Raw genomic sequence first — 14,594 nt, 5'->3', positions numbered from 1 at the left:
TGTTTAGCGAGTCAGAAAAGATGATTCCACAGTGACTTTTTTGTGTATTTACGGAGTCCAAAAAAGTATAAAATACAACTCTTTTCACCATCGAAGTTGCGTAAAAGACCTGTCGCTGCACAAGAAGCAAGCGTAAAATCCATTTTCGACCAAAAATATATTAAAATATTCAAAAAATATATTTTTAAACCTAAGTACAAGTCAAAAAGTTTATAAATATGGTGAAAATGGTAAAAAAATAGAATTACTTTTACTTTTTACCTCTTTGAATAGTAGCAGTGGTCCGTTTGGGGAGCAAACTTCAGACGGTGATTACGGCCAATCCGTGCAACCATTCAGGATTTCGTCAGTTCCAGGTAAGAGGCGCTTTCCTTAGCTCCATTTCCATACCCTTTTTATGCATTTTGTTCCCTGATTGAGCCTCTGCAAGGAGGATTTCAAAATTTAGGGCCGCGCCCCATTGGCGCGGGTATCTAGCACGGACCCGCGCTAATGGGGTGATTTGCCTAAAGGGGTCGCGCCATTGGCGCGACTGTTTTAGAAACAGTCGCGCCAACCGCGCAACCTAATTTTTACGTTGAAATTTCCCATCGCATTTGAAATTTGTCTGGATTGTAAGCTTACCAGTGTTCTAATAATGATTTATTCATCCTTGTGGGTGCAGGAAACAAGCAAAAATGGTGGTGGAATGGAAAGAACGGGAACATGATGCCGTAGATGCCTTGGCTATAGAGGATGAGGGATGCATGAATGCTTTAAGAGACTGTGGTCTCAAGAAATTCTTCCTCACATCTTATCTGCGAGCTCAGCCCGAGTTATTGCAGTTCATAGTTGATGCTTGGGATGTTGATGACCAAGTATTCCGCTTACGGGACCAAACATTAGAGCTGGACGTGTCCGACATGTATTTCATCACTGGGTTATCACGGAGAGGGGCGAGTCCCATCTTGACCAGAAGTAGACCTTCCGGGGAGAAGATAGGTGAAGTGATGGCCCGAGTGTGTCCAGGGGCACAATTTGGGAAAAACAGTGCCAAGGTGGATATCGCCACCATTCGGGACTTGGTTCTCAAGGTGATACTGTTCACCATCACTCGTGCAGCCGGGGTACAGGCACCCCATGAGGTGAGCAAGAATCATCTGCTACTAGCGACAGAATGCCTTAGTCCCACCATTTTTTACTGGGCTACAGCGGTGACCACCAATATCAAAAGGAAGCTTACCAAGTGTAAGCGCGGAGGAGTGAAACAGTAAGGGTATGGCTCGATTGTGGTGTCATTCTTCTTGGAACGATTACCCATTTTTCAGATTCAGGGAGCTATAGTGGCTGATCCATTGCCACGAGAGCCTAGGATGGCTCGCTGGGCAGCACTGATGCCCAGAGGAGGAGGGGGCCAGCAGATGTCCTGGCGGCCCGAGTTCTTTATATGGCTCCGCCGTCAGCTGATCATGGTGGAGGATTGGCCATACGCGGGGACTAATTTCACCGGGGATCCAGACCTCCCACTACCAGAGGGAGAGGAGTGGGACGAGGAGTTGGGTATGATCTCTTTGTTTTTTGATGTTTTATGTATTTTTTGTTTTTGTCAATACATGCATGTTCTGATGACAGTTGTATGTATATGCAGATGTTGGCCCAGAGCGACCAGCTGGCTTGTCTCCTGTAGCGCGGAGGGTCCAGCCCGCAGCTGACCCTCAAGCAGAGGGTGCCGTGGGGGAAGAGCTGGTGCAGAATCTCGAGGGACTCACCCGAGGGATTCCGGGTTACGCTAGACTGGCGGATGTACCCTTTGCATACCAGAGGCACACAGTGGGGGTGCCGACTCGCATCCATCGTCTGTTGAGACGATTGGTGCGCACGGTGACGTGCTATCATGAGCACCACCGCGATTAGACTTCTAGGCTTCTTTTATGCATATTTTTGAGGGACATGTCGTCCCCAGTGGAGTCGCCAAATTATTGAGGAGGTAAATCCCCTCTGTGGAAAAAGGCGATCCCTACTAGCCCAGACCGGGTCTAGCAACAATCAAACAATGCTATCACGCAAGTTCCTAATTGCAAATTAAAGGTGGATGATGAGAACCTACTTGGATTCCAACGCTAATATTCGTAGAAGAGACGTTGCTCTCGTTCCTTTGCTTCGGCCGGTCACGATCCCCACGATCTCCGTGATTCGACACCTGCACATGCAAATAACAACACAAATACAAGCATAAAATCCAATAGATGCAATTATATATCAGCCAGAAAAGATATAACTCAACATCAATTTTTACAAAGGATAATGAGAGTGGAACCATAATGATAGTCATCTATTATTGATAAATAACAAAGAAGAATACAACCATAGTTCTGACGTCAAATCCTCCTTTGGCTGGGTGATCAGCTACACAAGTCTTGCAAAGCTTGTTGGGATGGGAAACAAGCCTCTCTCTCCTTGGTGACAAGAATCTCCTCACTTAGATTTGGCCTTATGGATGCAAAGAAGGCTCTTGCAACTTCAAACTCTTGAACTCCTGGAATTCTCACTATCACTAGCACTCTACTGGAACTAGCTTGCTCAAGGCATAGAGACAAGCTTTTATAGATAGAGGGGAAGGAGATAAGATCAATCACAATTTCAATGGGATTGGCTTTATCACTTAGAAGCTTCCATGAAAGGTGGCAAACCACTTCCCTTCTATGGAGATTCGAAGCCAAACCATCCTAACTCAACAAGGATTCAGTTGGTGAATGGGTTAAGGAGAACCTTCGGAAGCTTGTTTGTTAAAAACTTTACTCAATTCGGTTGGCACGAGTGCGACTCTGAGACAGAGCGCCAATGGCGCGCCCTCTTTAGAGGATTTCCCCCATTGGCGTGAGTAGTACACTGTGGAACCGCACCAAAGCAAAAAGAGGTATTTTTATGGGTATTCTGCAGGAGATGTCTTCAGGGCATATGAAGCTCATACTTAGAGGAATATAATGCAAGTGGTTTCAGGTCATGTCACTTCTCACAGGTCCCGGGAGAGGGGTAACAAGGACGGTGACAAATTGCTGTGTAACAGCTACATAAAAATAAAACCCTCAATTGTTGCAAAGGTTTTCCCACATTAGGTTCTTCCGTGGATGTCCAAAAATAATTGTGTCATTTTTAAGTGTGTGCTAGCATATTTCTAATTTTCTAGCATTTTATTTTTTGTAGCATTTTTGTGGTGAAAATTGTAGTTGTGATTTTATTCATTGTTTGTTGTATAAAATAAACTACATAATTAAAATTACGATTAGAATAACTATATCCAGTTGTTGCAATAGAGTTGTAAGCTTTCACAAGTGGTATAGTTATGGCTATAGATGGAAGGATTTTGTACAAATTATTGTGTATCATGTCAATGGTTAGGGGGAATTATTGTATGGACATGGTCTCAGGTATGGAGATGTCAACGTTGGATATAGTGTTAGATTTTACTGGTCCTTGCCCAAAATGGAATGGTTGATGTGTGTGGTGAATAAGAAAGATATTAATAGGAGAGGTTGGGAAAGATATTAATAGGAGAGGTTGTGTCAGAATAAGCAAAATTATTACAATGGGAAATCTCACTTTAATGAAATATGCATGTGGACGGAAAATGTATGTCAACCAATTACCCATGTGCTTGTGTGTATGGAGGTGATTGTAGTGTATTGGTGCTTTGACCATGTTGTATAATTTTGGTGTTACAATAATGTGAATCAAAGAATGGTGTTGCAACCATAAATAAATGCGGCAATAGAGGACAAACAAAATGTGATGTTGCAACCACCAAGTAGTGTTGCAACAACATATAGTTGTATAAGGGTTTCACACTTGTGATTTGCTACGAGGCCATAGGATGATTATCACATTAGCAGTTGGGTTAGCTAAAAAATTATTATTATGCAACCTGAGTGTTGAAGCCCTCAAAAAAGTGTTTCCACATCAGGAGGTGTTGCAACAATTATCACATGTCAATGTTGTAGCATTAACATTTTTTGTGTGTGGAGATTCTCTTAATGGAAAATCTATAAATCATTATTGGTCCATCAATTGTTGATATTCCTTGAAAAGTCCTCCGTGAATAACAGTTTCTTAAACAATCGAAGTATGCTCCCATTATTCATTAGTGGGGCTCTAGATTCATCGATGGTTTGGATTTTTATGGTCCTGTTGTTTCACATTGTATAAATCTCATAGAGCCCTATCCATTTGGTATTAAATTCCCTTGAATTCCTTGAATCTGAAGTTGAATAACAAAATCCAATCCCTAACAGAGGTCTCCTTCTTTATGAACTTTGCATGCCACCTAGCCCTTTGTTGTTGAATAACAAATGTATAATGTAAGGTATCCTGAAAGAGTTCATCCAGCTCACTAATCTAATCAAGTCACTAGAGTTGTACTTTAGATAATTCCATGCCCAATTGGAGTGTGTTACAGATCCATTTGGGCACATCAAATCCCAACATTCAAATCAATGTTTTAGGGCTTATCAAACACTAAATTTAGTCGTTTCATGCCCTAAAAAAGTCAACCCTTTGAATGCCTCCTTCCTAGACAGTTTCACGACTTGAAGACATCTAGAAATTGTCTCTAGAGGGACCAGCACAGGTAAGCCCTTATGAAGGTGAGCTGTAGAGCAGTTAAGTCCACTACCAGGGTGCTCTGTAGAGCACTTAGGCTTCCTTTCACTTGTGCTGGGCGAGAATGAGCGAAATTCACATAAGTTTTTTGGAATATTCTTATCTTTTGGAGTCATATAGAAGTTTCCCTGTCTTATCAACTCCCATGAGCTCAAAAATGGATGAGGAATGAGTTAAGGATCATCCTATCCTCTCATCCCTTCCTCCATGGAACTAATTCTAAGTATGGAAGGCCATTCAATGTCACAATTAATGACAAAACCTCCTTCATCTTCCTATAAATTGACCACTCATCTAAGTGATCAGGGGATGGATGGATTATGTTGAATTGTAAGGAGATAATGCTACTATGAGACTTTACTTTGGAGCAAATGATGTGATGCCACAAGCTTGTATTGCTTTTGATGTGATGTGGATGGGATCCAAGTTGAAGGAATGACATTGAATCAGACACTGATGGTTGTAATTCCTTCTTCTATCTAAATAAAGTGTTTGAGCCTTTTTCCATATGTTGTGTTCTTTCATAATGCTTATATGTATGAATTGCTTCTGATTCCTTTCATTTATGTTCAATGGATCGTATGCTTTGATCGGTTTTTGTCTTCTGTTGTGTTTATAGGGTACTTCTCAAGTGGATTAAGTACGAGAAGGAGTGACAGATGTTGAAAAGTGGGCAACAAGAAATGCTAAATTTAGAATGTGATAAAAATAGAATGTCTAAAAATAGCATGTCTAAAAATAGCAATTTGGCTAGTGAGGTCATTGGCCACCTTGGGTGAGAGGTGAAACTGCTAAAAATAGAAAGTTCTAAAAATAACATTTCTAGCTCCCTTCCTATTTATAGCAGTCCCTGGTCTATCTATAGGAAGTAAAATCAAATTTGGTCTTAACAACAGTTTAAAATATTAACTGATTAATCTCCATGAGTTAATTAGTTGGAAAAATTAAACTTGAAGTCTTTGTGAGAACATGCAAATTAGTTGTCCCACTAATTGAGGAATTTATCCTTTATTCTCTCCACTGATTGAGGAATTAAGTATGAGTTCTATAATGAGAGAATCAGTTGACTTTGTTCTAACTATTCAAGTCCAGTTAGATTATTTTAACAAGTTGTTAAAATAATAAAATATAGTTTGTTAATGCTTGCATGCATGTGACAACTATTATTTTAGATAACTGAGGATTTACTCATGGATAACTGTTGCATGTCAGTTCTGTCAGAGACCCGGTTGAGGTCAGATGAGGGACAATGTACTATCAGATGCTTGGATCTTCCCATGGAATATTCCTTGCATGCAAAAGGAACTAGTGTCCTCAAGGATTGCATAGTTGGACCTATGGTTGACAGCAGGTATGATTTGGGGCCAATGCTCACATGTTATGTATTGGATCCCAATCAAAATTGTGCAAGGAAATAGGGTATTGGTGGACTTGAGGCCTGCATATTGAGGCATAGTGAGTCTATGATCTTGATCTTTTGATTGCAGAGAGTACAGGATAGCTCTTGAGCTGATATTTTTTGTAAACAGAAGATGATTTCCACTTGATTGATAATACAGTGTTGGGGCTTTTATGCCGGTGCTTTCCCCAGTGATATATCTGTGTTATGTATGATTATTTCTCTTGATCAGCTATATGTGTTTATGGTTTTTTTTGTTCATGAAATCGATTTTGCTTCTGCTTAATGTTTTGTAGAAGTAGATCATGTGTTTTGCTTTAGTACATTGCACTACCAGTTTGATCTACAGGTGAAATTTCTACATGGTATCAAAGCACAGTTAACCAAGCAAGGAACAATATACAAGCAAGATAAATAAAGTCAAATTTTATTATTCGGGATATAGATATCTAGTTCTCATCACAGTTCAGATTTCATCTAGATGGCCTCCACTAGGTTGAGGCTTGAGTATGCCCTTGATGGCAGCTCAAACCACATAGCTTGGAAGGATCGCATGGAGGCAGTATTGGAAGATAATGGCATAAGGAATTCATTGATCAAGATGTCCCCAAGCCTACTGATGCTACTTACGCTATAGACTGGAAGAAGAACGTGGCTAGGGCTAGGAGAATCATCCTAGAGGGAGTTCGAGATCACATAGTCTCGAGCCTCCATGGGAAGGAGACTCCATTTGCAATGTGGAAAACATTGAAAGATTTATATCAGAATAGCAGTGATCAAAGGAAGCTGGCACTGAAGGACAAGCTTCGAAATATCAAGTGTGAGAAGGGCGATACGATCACTACATTCCTGAACAAGCTCACCAACTGCAGAGATGAGCTTGCAAGCATAGGGATCACTACCGCTGATGATGATATGGTGAGTCTAACACTCCTTGGCCTTCCTAAGATCTGGCATAGCTACCAAGACTCAGTGAATGGAAGGGACAAACTGCAAGATTGGGAACGACTATGGTCGGATTTGATGCAGGAGGAGATCAGACAGAACACCAGAGATGGAGCTTCTTCATCAAAGAATGATTATGAAGAGAACTTGGATTTAGCATCTAAAGCTAAGAAAGGAAAAGGGAAGGCATCCCAATCCAAGTCTTCTCAAGGAGGGAAGAAGTTTGACAAGTTGAAGGTGAGATGCTTTCATTGTCATGAGTTGGGTCACTATGATACTAGTTGCCCAAAGAGGAAGAAGTCCAAGAAATGTTCCTCCAAGGAATCTGATGGTGACGCTCTAGCTTCACAATTTGAGATGGATTTCTCACTTATTGCATGCATGGTTTCATCCAACATGGTATGTTTTTGGTACTTGAATAGTGGAGCTTCTTTCCACATGTCAGGTGACAAGACTATTTGTAGCACTTTGGAGGAGAAGGATCTCTAGATATGGATCGAGATGGGCGATGACAGAAAATACCGTGTCTCAGATGAAGGTACGGTTGTGCTTTAGAGGGAGCATGGTTCTCCCCTCTCTTTCTAATGTTATGTATGTACCAGGGCTGAAAAAGAATCTTGTGTCCATTGCTTTTCTTGAGGATAAAGGCTATGATGTAGTCATTAGTTTGGGAAAAGTTTTCCTAAGGCATATAGGCACTGGACAGACCAAAAAGATAGGGATTCGAGTGAAGAATCTCTATAAGTTACAGGTAGAAGACTGTGTTGCTTTGAGTTCCAAAGTAGAGGTGATGCATGGCCAAGATATTGGCGAGTTATGGCATAGGAGACTGGGCCACTTGCATCATGGGGCCTTGAAGATCATGCAACAAATTTCTACCAGATTACCCAAGTGCAAGCTGGAGCAAGTGAGCACATGCAAAGGTTGCAATTTGGGTAAGTATGAAAAATATTCTTTTCATGATCAGGATGGTAGAGTAGGAGCAGTTCTGGAGCAAGTTCATTCAGATGTATGCAGGACCCTTCTCAACAGCCTCCATTGGAAAGCAAAGGTATTATGTTATTTTTGTTGATGATTTTACTCGTAGATTTTGGATCTGCTTCATGCAAAAGAAGGATCAAACCTTCTTGAAGTTTTGTAAGTTCAAAGCTTTGGCAGAGAAATAATCAGGGATGAATGTAAAGGCTTTGTGAAGTGATAACTGTGGAGAGTATATTTCCAGTAGTTTAAGGACTTCTGTGCTTCAGAAGGATTTAAACGGGAACTCACGACACCTCATAACCCACAATGGAATGGGGTGGCTGAAAGGAAGAACAAATCTATTGTGGGCACAGGTCGATCGATGTTGCATGACCAAGGCCTACCACTTCATCTGTGGGCTTGTTGCATTAAAAATTGTCACCTTTACATTCTGCAATCTGTGTGAGTCCATTACCACTCATACTTTCCTCCTTTGCAAGTCTTAAGCCTTAGTTCCTCATATCAAGCCTTGAAAACAAGAGAAAAGCCCTCAAAGTCTTTAAAACTCTGGTTCTGCACTTTCTCTTTGTCTTACCTGCGGTCCTGCACCTAATGGTCAAGTCTCCTGCACACCTGACCGCACTGTCTCTGTGTTATGGGTGCAGACCCCTGTAAAAGTTAAAAAGGCACGAGTACATTCTAAAAAACTCACTTTCAGTCATTTCTAGAAGCTTCTGGAAGGAATCTTGAGGTGGCAAGTTTGCTCTCTTAAGGTTCATGCATCCCATACCTTAAGGAGCTAACCCCTTGATGTGAGGAGCTTATCCCTTTGAAGGAGGATTCTATCCCTTCATAGATGGACCTGTAACCTCCTCCTCTGCACTATAAAATGAAGCATTGGGCTGGTTACTTGGGAGGTTAGAAGTTGAATATTTTTGAGGTGAAATGCTGCTGGAACTTAGTCTTCTTTAGTTGAGTTTTTATGAGGAGAGATTACATACCTCTAAGATCTCATTTGGAAGAGTGCAAGGCTTGTCAAAGTAAAGGAAATTCCTGTTTTGGACCCCAGGAAGAGCTTGTTCAACATCAAGGTTGAAAAGGTTGTAAGGTTCTTCTACTTCAAAGTTAATACAAATAAGTTTGTTTTTCTCAATAAGCTGTTCATTTATGGTTTATTTTATGGATTCCTTGATCACCATAATAGACATGATTTATGATATTTGCTATGCAGGTGCTATTTAATGTTTGCTTGTTTGTGATTGCAGGTCTTTAAAGATAACTCTTTCGAACGATTGAAGGATGACTACAACAAACAAGCGTTGGATCTAAGGTAGGATCTTAACACCTTTGTAGTATTTATTTGTAAATCGCATATGTCTAGAGAAAGATAGGTTTGTTTGTCTGTTTGTTGCTAGACTATCTTCTGATACTAGGGAGATCAGTCTTGTCCGCAAGATCAATTTATCTGGCCAACAAATTGGCGACTCCACTGGGGAATGAATTTGGTTTTTGGTTTTCCTTTGTTTTGACTTGAGAAAATTGTTTTCATTTCTGGTTTTTGATTGATGTATATTGGCTTGGGTAGTTTTTAGAATCTGGAAATATTTTTTTTTTTGAAGTTTTCAAGGGACCGCACTTTCTCTTTACAGATAGTGCGGGCATCTCCGCACTTTTCCTTTAGTAAATAGAGCGGAACTGCACCTGTTTCTTCTGGAGCCTGCGGACCCTGTAAATTTTTTTGAAAAACCTAAAATACCTTCTTCCAGTTAGGTTTAGGTTTGATTTAGAAGTTTTAGTGTCTACCCAGATCTGTATTTTTCCTGTCAAAAACCTCTTGTGAGTGAGTTCCGATAGTATTTTTGTTTTAGATGATTTTCTAGAAGTTTGCATGCTTGGAGTGGTTTTCACTTGGTCTCTGTAGTGACTCAAAGATCAGAAGCTTGAGAAACCTTAGATTACCCTGGTGTCTTTTTGTCTTCTTGATGAGTCTGACTTGGTTGTGAAATCTATCCTTTGTGAGAAATAGATTCAGTTTTCTCGTTGCAAATATTTGAACAAACTTTGTTATAAGTTCTGAATTTCATTTTTACAAAAGAAAACATATCTGGATGTTTTTTTGATTGGTTTGTTATTATGAACAAATGAATCCTTATTTTACCGAACAACTAAGTAAAACATCCTCAAAAAGAATTGAAGCTTTTATTTTGTTAGATTTTTAAGTTTTTAGATCTCAAAATTAGTTTGTTTTAGTTTTGAGTGCTTTTAGAACTTATAGATCTCTTTTGAATCAAATTGTTTTTCTTATAGTTTCGAGTTTTGAAAAGGGAAAGGGATTTATTGTGAGAATTAATTATTAGTCTCGTTTTGAGTTATTATTGAAAAAGACAAAAAGATTTTATTTTCATTTCCATGTTGAAAGAAAGAATTGTTTCTAAAAGAATTGCATTCTAGAACTCTTTCTTTTAGCTAGAATTTCATTGAAAGAAAAACGAATTGCTTATCATTTTAGGTGCTTTTTTTTTAGTGTTTGGAGTCGATTCTTCACACCATCAAAGTTTCATCTCCATACCTATTGAATTAAAGAACAACCCATAAAAGCAACACTTAATTAAAATTGATCTAGTAATCTTTTTTATTTCTAGGGCTCTTATCACCAATATAGCTTAGGCTAGTATCTTGGAGTAGGGAGTAATTAACTCTCCAAGATAGTTAAAACAAACAAGTAGATACATCTTGCAGTAGGAAATAAATCCAATTGTAATTGATACATTCTGGGAAGCTTCTCTTAAAGGAGTCAATCACGAGATCATGTCCGAACCTTTGAGACAATCAATTCTATTTCATTGGGAAAGATAGAAGATTTGTGCGTATTATAAACAGTAAACCTTGGATTAACCATTGTCGAGGAGCCTGGGGTCACTTGTTGGTAAACCTCGGATTGACCATGTCGAGGATCCTTCAAGGAGATTGAGCTTTGTTACTCTGCCCTTGCGTGTAGATCGGATCATAGATTATTCCCTTAGTTGTATTTGTTGTTGTTGGTAACCTTAGTGTCCATAAACTTAAGATTATTTTCTAAGGTGATGATGAAGGAAGGGTCTCACTGTACCTAGAGCAGACGTTGACTAGACTCACTTGGAATCTCTGGGGGGTTCTCTTCACTTGAGATGGTTTTGTGAAGAAACTTGTGCCAGTCTGTTTCATTAAGCAGGTTGTCGGGGTAACTGTTCCAACTGCCCTTTCTGTATTAAACTTCTACTAAGTTGGATTTCATCACCAACTAGTGTTTTTAGTACGGGAAGTTACTGTTTGTGTGTGGTTTGAACTCTTAGATTTTTTAGGCATGTGATTCAATTGTTTGTTTCTTTAGAGACTTTAGGTGGTTTTATTGAAATTTTCTTTGTTTGCATGTGATTAGTTAGTTTAATCGTGGCTAAATTACCAAGACAATCTCGTAGACTTCAGGGGAAACCTCCTGAGTATACACCAAGCCAGCTTGAAGGGCTATGAGCTCTTGTATCACCTAGTGACAATAGAGTTGGATCACTAGAAGCCAGAGAATCATCTTTAATTGTTCATCTTGATTATCAAATACAAACAACAGAGTCTATTCAAGAGCCAATTTCATTTTCCGAAGTTATTAGTAGTATTTTTCCTTCCAGTGAATTAGCTGAAGAACCTAAAATTTCTAAGCCTGACACTGAACTTGCTGTTACTCCAACTTCAGGATTTGCTTCTCCAACTTCTAGTAATCCTAGTTCACCTAGGGTAAGAAATATTATTACTCAAAATCTTCCTTCTAGCCTCATTTCTATTGAAGAACTTGTTAGTCCAGATGAAGACGTAACTCTTCCCGAAAACCAATAGATTTTAAATCTTAGGGAGTGTGAATCAATATTCTATAGTCCTTTTAGGAGTGATGCTTGGTATGTATCATTGACAAATTTTTTAGAAAACCCGGGTCTTAGTTTTTCACCACCTCGAATTCATTTTCATCCTACACCAAGAGGTTATTATCCTTCATCGATTATGTCAAGATAGTCATCTATGTTTTCCCAAACACTGGAAAATTTTTTATCTGGCGGTCCTTATGTTCCTTCGGGGTACCAGTCACTCTCTGGTACTTTTTTAGGAGCATCTCCTCGACCAATTGAACAAGTGTTATCATCTGGAAGTAATGGAACTCAAGTGTTGAATGCAGAACAAATCCTTATGATTTCTGGTAGTATTCCAAATCCTCAACCTCAAGGTAGTCAGTTACCGCCTGGGGGGCAACCCCAAGGTAGTCAGTTACTGCCTGGGGGGCAACCCCAAGGTAGTCAGTTACCGCCTGAAGGGCTTCCTCAAGTTTTTCAACCTTCAGGACAGTACATACCCCAAGGTCAACCTCAGACTCAGTACATACCCCAAGGTCAACCCCAATTTCAGTACATACCTCAAGGTCAACCCCAGTTTCAGTACGTGCCTCAGGGTTATCAACCTCAAGGTCAGTACCCAACTCAAGGTTTCCAACTGCCTTCTGGTCAACCATTTTTTCAAGGAGCTGGAAATGTACCACTTAATTATTAGCCCTACGTTCAACCAAGTTATGGTCCTCCATATGCACAACCTTTTGTGGGTCCATACTCCAGAATGAACATGGTGTGGGATCCATCTCAAACTCAACAGACTTTGCAACCTAATGTGTAGTTACTTAATCAACTTGGACAGCCTTTGGTTTCTGGTTCCACCCAGCAACCTGTCCAACCTACTATTCAAATCCTTGCATCTGGTACAGTTCAGTAGCCTGGGCCTAGCTCACCTCGTACTCTGCCTCAAACTGCTACAACTACTGCAACTTTTGTTCAACCTACAACACCTGTTTCTAGAGTATCAGTAGCTCCAGTTTCTACTGCCCCTGCATCAGTGCAAATTCCTCAAGTCTCTGTGCCACAGTTAGGACCTACAGTTCAGACTTTGGTCCAGATGCCTATGAGACAAGCTAGTACGATTGCTACAATTGCCACAAGTCAACCACAATTCACCTATCAACCATACCAGGGACAGTATCAATTCAGGTCTACTGTACAAAACCAAGTTTATTAGTATCAACCGTATCCTGGCTATACTTATCAATAGCCTCAACAACCCTAGTTTGGTCCGGTTAATCCTGGTTTTCCAGGAGGTTATAACATTCCTAATGCAAATCTGATTCCAGGTTATCCTGGATATCCTCCTCCTGGAACTGGTCTTGCTACTCAAGGTTTTCGCGACCCTAACCGTTAGTTACCATTTATTACAACTCTGGATTTACCTGATTTGTCGCGCCTTACGAACAATCCGATTTACTATCTTCTGTATTGGCCGCCAATGCCTAGTAAGTTGCCTAGTGATATCCCGAAATTTGAGGGTAAGTCAGGAGAGGATCTGTCAAATCATGTTATGACTTATCACCTCTGGTGTGCATCTAATTCCATCATTGATGATTCAATTCAATTTCATCATTTTCAACGAACTCTTATTGGTCTTGCCGCTAAATGGTACATTGAGTTACCACGAGCCTCTTTTTATAATTTCAATCAGTTAGCCATTGCTTTCTTAACTCATTTTCAGTTTCCTTTCAGATATGAGAATGGCACGAAACTGTTAACTTCACTGAAACAATCCATGTCCACATATATTTCTGATCATATTCATGAATGGCGACATAGGAGGCATTTAGTGAAAGTTTTCATTCTGGATCAACTTTTAGCGGAATGGTTCATTAAATCATTGTTACCCAAAATCACTGAAGATGTAGCTAAGGGAGGAGTTGTTACTAAAGAGCAATTCATTGCTTAGGCTTAGTACCTTGACCTCGTCTATACGCAGTCAGGTACTTTACATGAAAAAATCCCTGATCTTCCAAAACATGATCAAATAACTGTAGCTCCTTCAGGGTCTCATGCTGCTGATGTTATGATTGGTTTAGTTAGCAATAAAAGTAAGAAGAATCCTATAATAAATTTACCTGATTCCCCGATAGGAGAGTCTTCCGCTGAAATTTTTACCGACATCCATGTCGTAGAATCATCTACGGCCAAATCAAAATCCGGTAGTAAAAAGAAGGGGAAGAAGAAAAACAAACAAAATTCAAAAGATAAAACATATAAAATGAATCTAAAAATGGAAACCTCATTATCCTTGTTTCATTTGTGACAAAGATCATTTTACCAAAGACTGCCCACATCGAGTAGAGGTTTCGAAAATCGTTAAAGGTTATCAAACGCCTACTGTCTTGAAGGATCCTTTTCCTACTTAAGATAGTAAGATGATTGGTTCTTCCTCGAATGCCTCAGAAGAACCCATTATGATGATTTCTCATTTCAGGATTGCGACACGATCGCAAGATTATGGTAGTAAAAATCCTGTTGGTGATAAAGAAGAAGAATCTTCTAATTCAAACACATCAACTACACCTCCTCCTGGTTCCGGTCCACTACAGATTGAGAAACCCAACCCTGACTTAATAATCAAGCCGCCTGCTAAAGGTATACTTCGGAAATTAGCTTTCAATCCACATGCGAGAGCTACTCAGAATTATAACATTGTTGAAGACTTAGCTATTTCCCCTTCAACAATGTCAGCTTTGGAAGTGCTGAAATCATGCCCAGCACTTGTAAATTACTATTGTCTG

This window comes from Pinus tabuliformis, chromosome 3_2 (assembly GCF_031772625.1).
Source record: "Pinus tabuliformis cultivar Carrire ecotype Pingquan chromosome 3_2, CPIR1, whole genome shotgun sequence".
NCBI lineage: Eukaryota > Viridiplantae > Streptophyta > Pinopsida > Pinales > Pinaceae > Pinus > Pinus tabuliformis.
The sequence above is the reverse complement of the archived record's forward strand: the minus strand, read 5'-3'. Positions refer to the sequence as shown.